This window comes from Ranitomeya variabilis, chromosome 1 (genome assembly GCF_051348905.1).
Source record: "Ranitomeya variabilis isolate aRanVar5 chromosome 1, aRanVar5.hap1, whole genome shotgun sequence".
NCBI classification, from domain to species: domain Eukaryota; kingdom Metazoa; phylum Chordata; class Amphibia; order Anura; family Dendrobatidae; genus Ranitomeya; species Ranitomeya variabilis.
The window spans coordinates 332,203,862-332,221,351 of record NC_135232.1 but is presented as its reverse complement, the minus strand read 5'-3'; positions in this window follow the sequence as shown (position 1 = coordinate 332,221,351).

The window sequence follows — 17,490 nt, the reverse complement described above, 5'->3', positions numbered from 1 at the left end:
GGATGACAACCCCTCTGCCCTTGGATCGGAGACCCCGCGATGTCACGCTGGATCTCAATCGTTGTCATGATGACATCCGGGTCACCAGAGCTAGGAAAGTTGCTTGACCATGCTCAGAGCATGAGAATCAGCTTTGTCAGTGCAGAGCTGACACTTTGCATAGCTTAGGGATGCTGCTGCATCCCCATGTTATACAAGCGATCAGCCTGCAAAAAATAATAGTCCCATAGTGGGATAAAGTTAAAAAGAAGTTAAAAATCTCAATTTTACCACTAACGGAACGACATAACAATTTTCATTATTTTTTAAGTGTTTTTCTTGCCTCTTAAACAATAGTTTAGTACAATATGATTACTATTACTGATACCCAATTTATATATAATTTTTTAAAAATTAATTTTGCACAAAAAGAAATTGTTTAACCCACTCCATACATTTGCAGTATGTATACGTCATGGTCGGGAAGTACAGGAGGCTGTGCGCGGGTGATCGCCATCAGGTGTCAGCTGATTCTGACAGTTGACACCCAGCACTTTAGCCTGCTAAATGCTGTGATCGGTATCGATTGCAGCATTTAACAGGCATGCAGAGGGAGGGAGCCCCCTCTGCTCTCCGCCACAGTTTTGTGCACTTCTGAAAAAAGGACACCGCAGAACAGAGGCTAGACGGAGTCCAGAATAACTCTGCTGCCTCACTATAGTGAGTGGCACCCTTGGAGATTTAAATGGAAACCCTGATCTAATTGCTCAGCATAGAGCGCCGGATAAATGTGATCCAAAATGTTATGTAAAATGTTCGCAATTAAAGCTTCAACTCAATCCACAAAAATAGCAAGTCCCCACTCAGGTCCGTCATCTGTTAACATAAATATAAGGGGCTTCCACATTACTTGTAGTGCAAAGGCTCTGGAAAAGCAAAATGGCTGCTCGCCCCCCCAAAAACAAATTCAGCAAATCTAAATGCCCCCCTCCCTTCTGAGCACCACAGTGTTCCTAAACTGCATTTAGCATCCACAAGTTTGGCAATTCTGTAGCGATGAGAGCCCAACTAATTTAACCGCTTTCTGCCATCAGACGGAATAGTCCGGCCATTCTGCTGGAAATGCACGCAGCGGTGACCCCGTCACGTGATTGGGGGTCATCGGTGCGTTGGCATGACAACCAGAGGTCTCCTGAAGACCTCTATGGTTGTTGATGCCAAATTGCTATGAGCGCCACCCTGTGGTCGGTGCTCATAGCAATGCTGTAATTCTACTACATAGAGGCGATCTATGCAGCAGAGGCGATCGAGTTGTGGCAGCTTCTAACCTCCCATGGAAGCTATTAAAGCATGCCAAAATGAAAAAAATAAAAAAACAAACCTACACATATTTGGTATCGCCGCTTTCAAAATCACCCGATCTATCAATAAAAAAAAGGGTTAACCTGATCGCTAAATGGCGTAGGATAAAAAAAAGTAAAAACGCGAGAATTAAATTTTTTTGATCTCCACGACATTGCATTAAAATGCAATAACGGGCGATCAAAAGATCGTATCTGCACGCAAAAAATAAGTCCTCACCACTTTTTTCACCACTTAGATAAAAAAGAACCTAGACATGTTTGGTGTCTATGAACTCGTAATGACCTGGAGAATCACAATGGCAAGTCAGTTTTAGTATTTAGTAAACCTAGCAAAAAAGCCAAACAAAAAACAAGTGTGGGATTGCACTTTTTTTTGCAATTTCACCGCACTTGGAATTTTTTTCCCGTTTTCTAGTACACGACATGGTAAAACCAGTTATGTCGTTCAAAAGTACAACTTGTCCCACAAAAAATAAGCCATCACATGGCCATATTGACAGAAAAATAAAAAAGTTATTGCTCTGGGAAGGAGTGGAGCGAAAACCGAAAAAAGCTCCGGGGTTAAGGGGTTAAAGGTGCATGAGTTGGGCACAATATACGGGCACTATAATGTACTGGGCACTACAATTGAAGTTTTCAATTTTCACTTACTAGCATGCAAAGCTGCTTGTTTCTAGCAAACACCCATGGAGTCAAAATTATCACTACACCTGTAAATAAATTCCCATAATGGAATCATTTGTTGCCACGAGTGTCTCACGCCAACCTGTGATATCTGGGGTAGAAGATCACTGTGTGTTGTGAATCGCAGATCTTCCATTTAGCCTGTGTATTTGGATCCCATATTAAATTAATTTGGTTTCCTTTGTTGCTGAAGAGGTTAACGAACCTTGACAGTCAGCAACATGAAGCCCCATTTCAGCTGCTTTTGATCTGGTTGTTAAAGGGAACCTGTCACCCCCAAAATCGAAGGTGAGCTAAGCCCACCGGCATCAGGGGCTTATCTACAGCATTCTGTAAAGTGGTAGATAAGCCCCCGATGTATCCTGAAAGATGAGAAAAAGAGGTTAGATTATACTCACCCAGGGGCGGTCCCGCTGCGGTCCGGTCCGATAGGCGTCGCGGTCCGGGGCCTCCCATCTTCTTACGATGACATCCTCTTCTTGTAGTCACGCTGTGGCTCCAACGCAGGCGTACTTTGCCCTGTTGAGGACAGAGCAAAGTACTGCAGTGCGCTGGCGCCAGGAAAGGTCAGAGAGGCCCGGCGCCTGCGCACTGCAGTACTTTGCTCTGCCCTCAACAGGACAGACAAAGTACGCCTGCGCCGGAGGCACAGCAGGAAGACAAGAAGAGGATGTCATCGTACGAAGATGGGAGGCGGACGGCGACGCCTATCGGACCGGACCGCAGCGGGACCGCCCCGGGTGAGTCAAATATAACCTCTTTTTCTCATCTTTCATGATACATCGGGGGCTTATCTACAGCATTACAGAATGCTGTAGATAAGCCCCTGATGCCGGTGGGCTTAGCTCACCTTCGATTTTGGGGTGACAGGTTCCCTTTAACTCTTCCTATAAAACTTGGCCAGACCCTCACTGTCTTGCTTGTGAAAGCTCTGCTTCCTTGCTCTCGGGAGACGCTGTGCTGAATACGAGTTCGCTGTTGCTGTTGGAGATTCGTCTTTCTTTGCTGTGTGCTAAAGCTAAGTAGTTGGAAGTCTGGAGTTGTGGTATTTGGAGGTTGCTGTTGTATGTGTGTTGATCTCCTGTTCCCTTTTACCATTTAGTTTATTCCTTCTGTCCCTAGTCTCCTCTATTGTCTAGTTTCACATTTGCGTTTAAATCCACAGCGTTTAATCCGCATCCGCAAGTGGTTGGAATAAACGCATATAAATGCTTACAAACGCAGCGTTTTTAAGACGCATGCGGTGAAAAAAACCGCCGCGTTTGTACGCGTTTATATGCGTTTTTCCTGCGTTTGCGTTTTTGGTGCGCATGATGATAAATTTCACAAGAGAAAAATCAAGATAACCAGACACCACCAATGGGACTACAGAGGGCGTGTATTATGGGATTTCTTTATATAGACCCCTGAACAGCTGTAATCTTCAGATTTTGCTCCTGTATCCTGTGTCATGATGGATCTTCGCATGGAGAGCTTTTATTTCAACCTGGATTTAAGCATCAAGCTGTTTCTTGCCTGTGCTTTTGCTTGGGAGCAAGACAGAAATCGCGAAAGATGGAGAAGGAGACAATGTAGGCGTTTTTGGAGACACCCCATTATCGAACTACGTGAGAGCCGTGGAGCCCATCACACGCTGTATGGCGAGCTTAATGCCAGCCCGGAGAAATTCCATGAATATACAAGGATGTCACAAGACTCGTTCCGGGATTTGCTTGCTCGTGTCCAAGGAGCCATACGGAGACAGGACAGCCAGCTCCGTAGAGCGATTCCACCGGAAGAACGTCTGCTGGTTACATTAAGGTACGTTCCAAATCTAAACCAACGACAGTCCAAATTTTGTGTTTTCTGACATGTATGTTTTGGGTATTTTCCTTTTTTTCTTTAGCGTAACCACACCATAAATAGAATAGTTTGTAATTTTTTGGGGGTTTCTTTTTCTTACAGATTTCTGGCAACCGGAGAGAGTTTATCATCCCTCCACTTCCAATACCAGCTTGGAATATCCACCCTGTCCGGAATAGTTGCGGACACCTGTCGGTCTTTGTGGAATGTACTCCAGGATGAGTTTACACCCCTACCCACCGTCGACATGTGGCTTGAAATTTCGGAAAAATTCTGGAGTGTGTGTGATCTTCTGATCCTTGCTCCTGAACCACTGGGAACACGGCTCTCTTGACGCAGGTCCTTGTTTAAGCAGTCCTTCATCGAACGCCAACGTGTTTTGACTTTGGCCACTGTTAAAAAAAAAAAAGAAAAATTATGGTCAGAAAAAGGACTTTTGCCACAACTGTGTGTGATGACAGAAACTCCTGAGAGTTTCTTTCATCACACACAGTCGAGTGAGCACGGCCAAGTTCTCTGCTGCTTCACACTGCAGTGCAATACTTACCAAATGCATTTCGGACCCGAGTCGGGGGCGTTGTCCCAGCCATCCCACATCTCTTTGGCCACCTCATTCCATAGGCGCCGGATCGTGACGTTGTTTGAGTGCAGTGGATCCCGGGTGTCCCACAACGGGACTCGCTCCTGGACCAGGGAGATGAGGAGGTCATTTTCAATTAGGTCATCCTCCCGTTGTAGATCCTAAAAATTAAATAAAGTCATTAAAGTTTAGTGAATTAACATAAGGAAAAAAAAAAGAAAAAAGATGCTGAGAAATGGCATGAACAGAAAAGTCAACATACAAAAGGATTCCAGAAGAAAAAAGTTAAGAAATAGGAATGGAAAGAAAAGAAGATTCAAGAATATTACACTGAGGATACAGTAAACAGTCAGCCTTGTATATGTACCCGCTGCCGTCTTTCCACCCGACCTTGAGTCCGCTGCTCCTGCCCAGTCTGTGCCGCAGTTGAAGAAGAGCTCTAAAAGAATGAAAATTTCAAATTGTCACATGTGTCGATGTGACAGTGAATACATACGAATCTGACGAGGCAAGTACTCGCCTCACTGACATGCTCTACTTCCGACTGTCCTGGACAAAACTCCTCATCATCAGAAGAAGAAGCAGAAGACATTTTGATGCATGTAGAAAGAAAGAAATGGCAGAAATTAGGACATATAGAGACAGAAAATAGAAAATAAAGGCATTGGCTAGGATATACTCACATTGTTCTGTGTCTTGTTTTCCTCCAAGATGTAGCCTGTGTCTCGTCTGCTTCAGTGTCTGCCGAGTAGTGACCTGCAAATGTCCACTCCCTCCCTTTATCACCTTGTATGTGGGGGGTGGCTTATCAGTGTCTAGACATGTTTTTCTCTATTGAAACGCATGCGTTCACGAACGCAAGCAAACGCATGTGCTTGTGAACGCATGCGTTCATATAGACAGCAATGCGTTTTTTTGCTGCAATCCTTGCTCAATCGACCGCATGCGTTTCCAGGTGGCAAATTGACACCTCTAAAAATTACTACATGTTGCATTTCCGCACCAAGCCGCAAACGACAAAATGACGCATGCGTCGTCAAACGCGGCAAAACGCGAAAAATCAAAAAGGCATGCGTCCCTAATGTTAAATATAGGAATACACAACACATGCGGATATATGCGGTAGAAACGCTGCGGACACAACCGCAAATGTGAAACCAGCCTTAGTACTTTTGTATTGTAGTGTCCCAGTACCTCCTCCTATCTGTTGCAAAATATAGTTAGAATCATAGCTGTCAGGTGGTTACCAAAACTTATGTCCCGTTATGTGGTATATTCAATAAATTGTCCTATACTGCCATCTACTGGTCAAAGAGTAAGGTGCAAGAGTTTGGTCACAACACTCTCTCAGCCTGGTTTCCTGCAGAAGCCTCTAGAAGCTGATGAGGGAAGAGTCAGTGAGGAGTTCCTGTCCTTCCTGTGAGGAGAGACTTGAGGAGAGGTCGACTTCCTAGGCTGCACCCTTTGACTTTCCAATGCAAAATTGGCTGAAATTGAGATAGGACGCCATGTCGCAGTTGGAGAGCACCTGATGTGCCTAAACAGTGGAAACCCCCCACAAGTGACACCATTTTGGAAAGTAGACCCCCTAAGGAACTTATCTAGATGTGTGTTGAGCACTTTGACCCACCAAGTGCTTCACAGAAGTTTATAATATAGAGCCGTAAAAATAAAAAATCATATTTTTTTACAAAAATGATTTTTTCACCCCCAATTTTTTATTTAACCCAGGGTAGTAGAAATTGGACCCCAAAAGTTGTTGTGCAATTTCTTCTGAGTATGCTGATACCCCATATGTGGGGGTAAACCACTGTTTGGGCGCATGACAGAGCTCGGAAGCGAAGGAGCGCCATTTGACTTTTCAATGCAAAATTGACTGGAATTGAGATGGGACGCCATGTTGCGTTTGGAGAGCCACTGATGTGCCTAAACATTGAAACCCCCCACAAGTGACACCATTTTGGAAAGTAGACCCCCTAAGGAACTTATCTAGAGGTGTGGTGAGCACTTTGACCCACCAAGTGCTTCACAGGAGTTTATAATGCAGGACCGTAAAAATAAAAAATCATATTTTTTCACAAAAATGATCTTTTCGCCTCCAATTTTTTATTTTCCCAAGGGTAAGAGAAGAAATTGGACCACAAAAGTTGTTGTGCAATTTGTCCTGAGTACGCTGATACCCCATATGTGGGGGTAAACCACTGTTTGGGCACATGGGAGAGCTCAGAAGGGAAGGAGTGCCGTTTGACTTTTCACTGCAAAATTGACAGGAATTGAGATGGGACGCCATGTTGCGTTTGGAGAGCCACTGATGTGCCTAAACATTGAAACCCCCCACAAGTGACACCATTTTGGAAAGTAGACCCCCTAAGGAACTTATCTAGATGTGTGGTGAGCACTTTGACCCACCAAGTGCTTCACAGAAGTTTATAATGCAGGACCGTAAAAATAAAAAATCATATTTTTTCACAAAAATGATCTTTTCGCCCCCAATTTTTTATTTTCCCAAGGGTAAGAGAAGAAATTGGACCACAAAAGTTGTTGTGCAATTTGTCCTGAGTACGCTGATACCCCATATGTGGGGGTAAACCACTGATTGGGCGCATGGGAGAGCTCGGAAGGGAAGGAGCGCCGTTTGACTTTTCACTGCAAAATTGACAGGAATTGAGATGGGACGCCATGTTGCGTTTGGAGAGCCACTGATGTGCCTAAACATTGAAACCCCCCCACAAGTGACACCATTTTGGAAAGTAGACCCCCTAAGGAACTTATCTAGAGGTGTGGTGAGCACTTTGACCCACCAAGTGCTTCACAGAAGTTTATGATGCAGAGCCGTAAAAATAAAACAAACCAGTTTTGTATTTTCCCGAGGGTAACAGGAGAAATTGGACCCCAAAAGTTGTTGTCCAATTTGTCCTGAGTACGCTGATACCCCATATGTGGGGGGGAACCACCGTTTGGGTGCATGGGAGGGCTCGGAAGGGATGGAGCGCCATTTGGAATGCAGACTTAGATGGAATGGTCTGCAGGCGTCACATTGCGTTTGCAGAGCCCCTAATGTACCTAAACAGTAAAAAAAACCCACAAGTGACACCATTTTGGAAAGTAGACCCCCTAAGGAACTCATCTAGATGTGTTGTGAGAGATTTGAACCCCTAAGTGTTTCACTACAGTTTATAACGCAGAGCCGTGCAAATAAAAAATATTTTTTTTTCCACAAAAATTATTTTTTAGCCCCCAGTTTTGTATTTTTCCAAGGGTAACAGGAGAAATTAGACCCTATATATTGTTGTCCAATTTGTCCTGAGTACGCTGATACCTGATATCTGGGGGGGAACCACCGTCTGAGCGCATGGCAGAGCTCGGAAGGGAAGGAGCATCATTTGCAATGCAGACTTAGATGGATTGGTCTGCAGGCGTCACATTGCGTTTGCAGAGCCCCTAATGTACCTAAACAGTAGAAACCCCCCACAAGTGACCCAATATTGGAAACTAGACCCCCCAAGGAACTTATCTAGTTGTGTTGTGAGAACTTTGAACCCCCAAGTGTTTCACTACAGTTTATAACGCAGAGCCGTGAAAATAAAAAAATTAAAAATTTCCCCCAAAAATTATTTTTTAGCCCCCAGTTTTGTATTTTCCCAATGGTAACAGGAGAAATTGGACCCCAAAATTTGTTGTCCAATTTGTCTTGAGTACGCTGATACCCCATATGTGGGGGCGAACCACCGTTTGGGCGCATGGGAGGGCTCGGAAGGGAAGGAGCGCCATTTGGAATGCAGACTTAGATGGAATGGTCTGCAGGCGTGACATTGCGTTTGCAGAGCCCCTAATGTACCTAAACAGTAGAAACCCCCCACAAGTGACACCATTTTGGAAAGTAGACCCCCTAAGGAACTCATCTAGATGTGTTGTGAGAGCTTTGAACCCCCTAGTGTTTCACTACAGTTTATAACGCAGAGCCATGCAAATAAAAAATATTTTTTTTTTCCACAAAAATTATTTTTTAGCCCCAGTTTTGTATTTTCCCAAGGGTAACAGGAGAAATTGGACCCCAAAAGTTGTTCTCCAATGTGTTCCGAGTACGCTGATACCCCATATGTTGGGGTAAACCCCTGTTTGGGCGCACGGGAGAGCTTGGAAGGGAAGGAGCACTGTTTTACTTTTTCAACGCAGAATTGGCTGGAATTGAAATGGGACGCCATGTCACGTTTGGAGAGCCCCTGATGTGCCTAAACAGTGGAAACCCCGCAATTATAACTGAAACCCTAATCCACACACACCCCTAACTCTAATCCCAACGGTAACCCTAACCACACCTCTAACCCAGACACACCCCTAACCCTAATCCCAACCCTATTCCCAACCGTAAATGTAATCCAAACCCTAACCCTAACTTTAGCCCCAACCCTAACCCTAACTTTAGCCCCAACCCTAAATGTAGCCCTAACCCTAGCCCTAACCCTAACCCTAGCCCTAACCCTAATGGGAAAATGGAAATAAATACATTTTTTAAATTTTTTTAATTTTTCCCTAACTAAGGCTACGTTCACATTAGCGTTCTGCGCCGCAGCGTCGGGCGCCGCAGCGTCGCCGCATGCATCATGCGCCCCTATATTTAACATGGGGGCGCATGGACATGCGTTGCACTTGTGTTTTGCGAAGCATGCGTCACTGCGGCGCACGCGTCATGGCGCAGAGGACGCAGCAAGTTGCATTTTTTGTGCGTACAAAATCAAGCAAAAAAAGGACGCATGCGTCGCAAAACGCAGTGTTGTGCATGCGTTGTGCATGCGGTGTTCCTGCATTGTGCGTTGCGTCGCCGACGCTGCGGCGCACAACGCAAATGTGAACGTAGCCTAAGCGGGTGATGAAGGGGGGTTTGATTTACTTTTATAGCGGGTTATTTAGCGGATTTTTATGATTGGCAGCCGTCACACACTGAAAGACGCTTTTTATTGCAAAAAATATTTTTTGCGTTACCACATTTTGAGAGCTATAATTTTTCCATATTTGAGTCCACAGAGTCATGTGAGGTCTTGTTTTTTGCGGGACGAGTTGTCGTTTTTATTGGTAACATGTTCGGGCATGGGAGATTTTTTGATCGCTTTTTATTCTGATTTTTGTGAGGCAGAATGACCAAAAACCAGCTATTCATTAATTTCTTTTGGGGAGGCGTTTATACCGTTCCGTGTTTGGTAAAATTGATAAAGCAGTTTTATTCTTCGGGTCAGTACGATTACAGCGATACCTCATTTACATCATTTTTTTATGTTTTGGCGCTTTTATACGATAAAAGCTATTTTATAGAAAAAATTATTATTTTGGCATCGCTTTATTCTGAGGACTATAACTTTTTTATTTTTTCGCTGATGATGGTGTATGGCACCTCGTTTTTTGCGGGACAAGATGACGTTTTCAGCGGTACCATGGTTATTTATATCTGTCTTTTTGATCGCGTGTTATTCCACTTTTTGATTGGCGGTATGAGAATAAAGCGTTGTTTTTTGCCTCGTTTTTTTTTTTTTTTTTTTTTTACGGTGTTCACTGAAGGGGTTAACTAGTTATGTAGTTTTATAGGTGGGGTCGTTACGGACGCGGCGATACTAAATATGTGTACTTTTATTGTTTAATTTTTTTTTAATTTAGATAAAGAAATGTATTTATGGGAATAATTTTTTTTTTTTATTTATTTATTTAGGATTTTTTTTTTTTTTTACACATGTGGACATTTTTTTTTAAACTTTTTTACTTTGTCCCAGGGGGGGACATCACAGATCGGTGATTTGACAGTGTGCACAGCACTCTGTCATATCACCGATCTCACTGACAGGGCTGCAGGCTTACCAGCGTCTGCTCTGAGCAGACACTTGGTAAGCCACCTCCTTCCCTGCAGGACCCGGATGCCGCGGCCATCTTGGATCCGGGACCTGCAGCGAGGAAGGAGGTAGGAGACCCTCGGAGCAACGCGATCACATCGCGTTGCTCCGGGGGTCTCAGGGAAGCACGCAGGGAGCCCCCTCCCTGCGCGATGCTTCCCTATACCGCCGGTACACCGCGATCATGTTTGATCGCGGTGTGCCGGGGGTTAATGTGCCGGGGGCGGTCCGTGACCGCTCCTGGCACATAGTGCCGGATGTCAGCTGCGATAGTCAGCTGACACCCGGCCGCGATCGGCCGCGCTCCCCCCGTGACCGCGGCCGATCGTGCTGGACGTACTATTCCGTCCTTGGGAAGTAGGGCCCACCCCACATGGACTGAATAGTACGTCCAATGACAGAAAGGGGTTAATGGTTCTGCCAGCATGAGTGCCTCATGTTCTACTGCATCATCTACTGTATGCCATGCGACAGGGAACCTTATCAGGACTTAATTGTGAGTAAACAGTGAATACTATTTCCACAGTGAACCAAACTGTGTAGGCCCATCCTTGGTAGTCATATAACTGAAGGACTGTGTAAATTAAGATTGTAACCCGGTATATAACCGGCAGTTAGCCAATCACTCTATTTAAGCCATTAACTGGGAAAGATTCTATCTTAAACGTCACGGTGACCATCTCTCTTGCTACCTAAAATTTCAAGCTTGTGTGAGAGACTGTGATACCATCGCTATGGACTATGTATTTTGAAGTGAATACAGTAATGACTCCCTTTTGATTACGTTAATACCCTGGTCATCATTCATCCTTGAAATTGCGCGCGCACACACACACACACACACACACGCACGCACACACACGCATTAAGGGCTCAGTGTGAGGAACTCAGACAGAGCTAACGCCACAGCGCTGCCTGTAACATTCCTAATTTCTTTATTATTGGCTGACCCTGGCACCTATAACATCTTGTTCCCCCTGGGCACTACAAACTGATAGAGGTTTTCTGTTATTTCTGTTTTGTCTTTGTGTCTGGTTTACCCTTTCATTTCCGTCCCATGTCTCATGGGGTGGGGGAGGGAACATATTAGGGTTTTTACAGAGGCATTGTAAGGCTGGAGACAAGTGCCTCTCTACCTTTAAGAGTACCCCCGGCACAGAAATAGTTAGGGTCCCAGCTCCAGGGACAGATTGAGGCCCCCCCTTCCTTACTGAAGACCGTCACAGCGTGAGACTTGAGGGGGGATTCTGCTCTTTTAGCACTTAGTAGCTCTGTATATGGAGTCCGCAAACTATTCCAGGAAAATCTGTGTCCCTGGAGGCAAATAGCTTTCCATCCCTCCCAAGTCTCGCCATATGGCTTAGCAGTAATGTACAGCAGCATATGGGGTAGTTCTACATTCAGCAGATATCTTGGGACAAATTTTGGTGCCATTTTTTATCCATTGTCCAGTGTGAAAATGTAAAATCTTCAGCTAAAATAACATTTTGTTGGTAAAAAGTAATTCTTTTTTTCTTCACTGCCAATGGTATAAAATTCTGTGACCAAACTGTGGTGTTAATATGATCAATGCACTCCTAGATGAATTCATTGAGAGGTGTGGTTTGTAAAATGGGGTCTCTTATGGGGGGTTCGCTGTTCTGGCAGCTCAGAGGTTCTGCTAATGTGCCATGGCATCCTCAAACTAGTCCAGCAATATCTGAATTCCAACATGGCACTTCTTCCCTTCTGAGCTTTGCACTGTGCCTCAAAAGTAGTTTTCAACCACATATGGGGTATCAGCGTACTCAGGAGAAATTGCACAACAACTTTTAGGAGCCATTTTCTCCTGTTACTCTTGTGAAAATAAAAAATGTGAGGCTAAAATCCATTTTTGTGGGAAGATGTTATCCGCTAATCATTCCAGCAAATTTTGCATTCATAAAGTTAAATGACACTCCTTCTCTATCGAGCCATGCTGTGGGCCCAAGCAGTAGTTTTTGTCCACATATTGGGTATCGGCATACTCAGAAGAAATTGAACAACAAATTGTATGGTTACCCTTGTGAAAATGCAAAATTTAGGGCTAAAAAATTTTTTTTGTAGAAAAATGTGATTTCTTTATTTTTATGGCTCAACGTTATAAAATTATGTGAAGCACCTGGGGGTTCAAGGTGCTCACCACACATCTAGGTAAGCTCCCTGAGGGGTCTAGTTTTCAAAACGGTGTCACTTGTGGGGTTTCCACTGTTTAACCACATCAGGGGCTCTCCAAACGCGACATGGTGTCCGCTAATGATTCTAGCAAATTTTACATTCAAAAAGTCAAATGGCGCTCTTTCACTTCTGAGCCCTGCCTTGCACCCAAACACTTGTTTTCCCTCACATATGGGGTATTGACATGTTCAGGAGAAATTGCATAACTAATGTTGTGGTCCATTTTCTCCTGTTACCCTTGTGAAAATAAAAATATGGCGTCTAAAGTAAATTTTTAGTGGAAAAAAGTTAAATGTTTATTTTTTCCTTCCACATTCCATTAATTCCTGTGAAGCACCTGAAGGGTTAAAATACTTCTTGAATGTGGTTTTGAACACCTTGATGTGTGCAGTTTTTAGAATGGTGTCATATATGGTGTCTTTTGGGTATTTTCTGTCATATAGACCCCTCAAGACCACTTTAAATGTAATGTGGTCCCTAAAAAAATGGTTTTGTGAATTTTGTTAGAAAGATGAGAAATCGCTGGTCTAATTTTAACCCTTATAGCTTCCTAAAAGAAAAAAAAATTGTGTTTCAAAAATTGTGCTAATGTAAAATTGAAAATTGCTAAATTTTCCCAATTTTCGCCAAATTTCAGTTTTTTTCACAAATTAACTCGTCATATCGAATACATGTTACCATTATCATGAAGTAGCATATGTCATGACAAAATAATCTTAGGACTGGTGGGATCCTTAGAAGGTTTCCAGAGTTATTGCTACATAAAATGACAGTGATCAGAATTGTAAAATTTGGCCCGGTCATGAAGGTGAAAACAGGCTTGGGGGTGAAGGGGTTAATAAAGATTTTTTTTTTTGCATTAGGTAGTAAAATTTAGTGATGGTAAGGGTAGCCAACAAATCTATAGTTACTGAAGAATAGTAGGTTACCCACATTTGCTGTGCGCAAAGATTGTTACAGTATGTGTACACCTGTGTAATGCTTGCTGCGGACAACAGAGGGAACCAAAGCTAGCTGCATTCCTCTGCATTTCCATGTGAAACATACAGGAAGTTGAGTGGATAACGCAAAATTCAAATTCACCTTTTCATGCGTTTTTTTCGTAGGAAATTTGACATATTGTTCCTCATTATGCTGTGGCATAATAAATCTAATATGTAAAGAATAAAATCTTTATACTAATCCTTCACCTACCGTACCTTTTACTACTCATCGCCACCTGTCAAGTCCTCGCCGCATCCTCTGATTTTCTTCAGCTTGCTTTGGAATCTTCTGTCCTCTCACCTTGTGCCGGACTTTCTTAGTCATGGCACCTGTGCGGGAGGTCAATGACATCTTGATCTTACAAGTTGCGCCTTGACCTCCCGCACGCCTGTGCAGAACCTCCTCGGTGCCATTATTGCAGAAGTTCGGCACAGTGCGTGAGGACTGAAGATTCCAAGGAACGGGGAATCAGAAGATGCACAGAGGACCTAATGGGTAGCAGTGAATAATGGAGGGGTCAAAGAGGTAAGCGGTGAGGTGAGTATAAAGATGTATTACATTTTTTTTAACCTGTTGATGGCCCAATAAGGTTCAGATAAATGGCAGTTCACAGTAGGGAATTTCAAATAATCCACATTTTGGCGAAGGTGGCTGTAATATTGAAGTACAATTACATTCCATTCGAATTTATTTGCACATCTCTAATATATACAATGCCTTGAAATAGTATACATACCTAGTGAACTTTTCCACACTTTTTCACTTTATACCCACAAACTTAAATATATTTTATTGGGATTTTATGGTGTTTATGTGATATACAGACACAAAGTAGCAAGTATTTGTGAAGTTTTCTAATTATTTTAAAAATATAAATCTGAAAATTGTGACGTGCATTTGTATTCAGCCCCCATGAGTCAGTACTTTGTTGGACCACCTTTCGCTGCAATTACTGCTGCAATTCTCTTGGGGTCTGTCTTTATCAGCTTTGCACATCTAGAGGATGAAATTGTTGCCCATTCTTCTTTGCAGACTACCTCTAGCTCAATGGGATTGGATGGAAAGCGTCTGTGAAGAGTAATTTTCAAGTCTTGTCACAGATTCTCAATGGGATTTAATACTGGACTGTGACTGGTCCATTCACACACATGAATATGCTTTGATCTAAATCATTCCATTGTAGTTTTCGTATTATGTTTAGGGTTGTTGACCTGCTGGAAGGTGAACCTATGCCCCAGTCTTAAGTGTTTGCAGTCTTTAACAGGTTTTCTTCCAGGATTGGCCTGTATTTAGCTTCATCAATCTTCCCATCAACTGTGACCATATTCCTAGTCCCTGCTGAAGAAAACCATCCCAACAGCATGATGCTGAAACCACCACTATGTTTGATGGTGGGGATAGTGTTTTTAGAGTGATGTGCAGTTTTAATTTTTCAAGAGAGTTTTGCATTTAGCCCAAAAAGTTCTTCTTTGGTCTCATTTGCTGTACAATGCAAGGTTGTTTTATATACACTTGTGTAATGCTTACTGTGTATAGCTGGTGGAACTAAAGCTAAACAGCTCTGGTTTCACTATTACTACTGCTCCCTCAAGTGGCCTATTAGGAAAAATCAAACAAAGGTTTTAGAACCGGCAGTAGTGCATTACTCTACATTTTCATGTGAAAGTCTCCTTGCTTGGAAGTGGATCAAGCAAAATTCTAATTCACCTAGATTTTCCCAGGAAAGTCATTAAATAGGTGATATCTTACTGATTTTCAGGGGTCTAACCACTGGATCCAACATCTGTCAGAAGAACAGAGAACTTTTATCCCTGTAAGAATGGAGAGACAGTTTGCATGCTCGACCACCACTCATTCATTCCACATTGGGCTGCTTTTGGCTTTTCCCAGCAGCCCATACAGAATGAATGCAGTGGCAGTCGGGCGTCTGACCTCTTGCTCTATTTTGTAGCAAGGATAAAGATTCCCCCTACTACTGATTGGTGCAGGTCCCAGTGATCGGACAGCTCGAATCAGCAAGTTGTCACTTATCCTGCAGATAAGTAATAAATTATTTTAATTGGACAACCCCCATAATTTCTTACAACGTTATAGTGTCCGAATCTCAATTTTTATGATACGAAGCTTCAAGTCATAAATGTAAAACATAACATTCTGGTTACAACAGGCATCACTAGGCAATGTTTATGAGACAGGCATGAGTGAGAGTAAATCCTGGAAATACGCTTTTAATATGTACAATTTCTTACCATCCCCCACAGTAGTTATATGCTGTATACAGCAGTTAGTCACTAGAGGGCAGCATAACCTAAGCAATGAAGATTTGTGCCCTTGAAGCAGCTTGTGAGTAGACTAAGGCCATCTCATGGGTTTATTGGGAACAGCAACATCATTTAAGAATACTGTCAGATGTGTCCGTGAAAGCCCAAATGTTGTTTTCTACTAATTATCACTGGTCATAGAAATTCAATATATGCTCTTATATATGATATGTGATATGACATGAGATAGTTGGTTATTTCTATTAATATGATTTTCGGAGTGTAGAGAGGATCTCGCTGCTGGATGAGGTTAGGAAGCAATTGTTTTTGTAAATGATGTTTATTGCTTGTATCTATGATCATATTTATAGCGACATGCTCGAAGACTATCTTTTTGGGCATTTATCATGGAAATCACCCACCAATTGCTTAAAAAAGGTGCTCTGAAATAGTCTGCCCAGTAAGCTGAAGCGCCGAGCACCTGAATGAGCGTGCGTTCAGAACGCTGTACGGGCTCATAAAGATCTACTGCTTATGTATTAACCACTAGGTAATGATATATGATTCTGATTTTCCGCAGGGCTTTGCATTTTAGAGGAGACTTGTACAGAAAATAAAGACATTACAGAGCAACTCATAACTCAACAGATACCAAAAGGAGTGAGGGCCCTGCTCGCAAGCTAACAATGTATGAGGCCGGAGATCGCCTTGTCTTTGGCTGCTGGCCCAGCATGAATTGGTCAAATTATGTGCTAAGCATCTGAATTATTTTATTATCTAGAGCAGTAAAGCAATTAAAATTTTATATATTTCATGTTTACATGCTATAGCACTACAGAGTGCAACTTTATTTATGTATAGAGATGGCTACTCTTTGTTCGCACCTGTGCACACCAGTTTTCTGTTTGGAACTGACAGTCAGTCTTTTGTTGTTTTTTTTTACATAGGCTCTCTGACCGAGCACTCTGCCCTCCAGCCTGTGGTGGTGTTAATTGCAGCAGAGACCTACCTACCTGTAAATTCAGGTTTTAATCTAAGAGAGGTTTCACATTAGGCTGGTACCCAGCAACCGGTGACTGCCTTGTCGTTGGCTGCTGGGCATGCATAAATTGGCCAAATTATGCGCTAAGCATCTCCATGTTTCTTATTATCTAGATCAGTAATGCTATTCAAATTGTATATCATTAATATTTACATGCTATAGCACTACAGAGTGCAAATGTATTTGCTATGTATAGAGATGGCTACTCTTAGTTCACACCTGTACACACCAGTTTTCTGTTTTGGAAGTGACAGTCAGTTTTTTGTTATTTATCTCTTTAACATGGCATTAATGAGAATAGATTGATTACCATTACAACTGTCAGTATCATTTGTCATCAAAGTATTAATAACATGAAATAGTAAACCATTTTACTGCCCAGGGTTAAAACTCAAGTCTAGCAGAGGAGCAAGTTTGGTCTCTAGAGGTCAGGCTCATCCGTGGGCCCTGGAGAGAATACAAAAGTAGTTTGTCATGGTTTCTGTCTTCTATTTCGCTGGCGACATAGTGCGCAGTGAGTACCATATAGTGTATTAGGACCTGGAGATAACATGATTGCTCAGGTTCCTCCCAGCATTGCAGTGCTGCTGGATCTTAGACCAAAATCAGCTTTGCCAGTGACTTCTGTTACTCTACTGCGACATTTTCCCCTGTAATTGGCGCTTCTTTTGATGCCTGG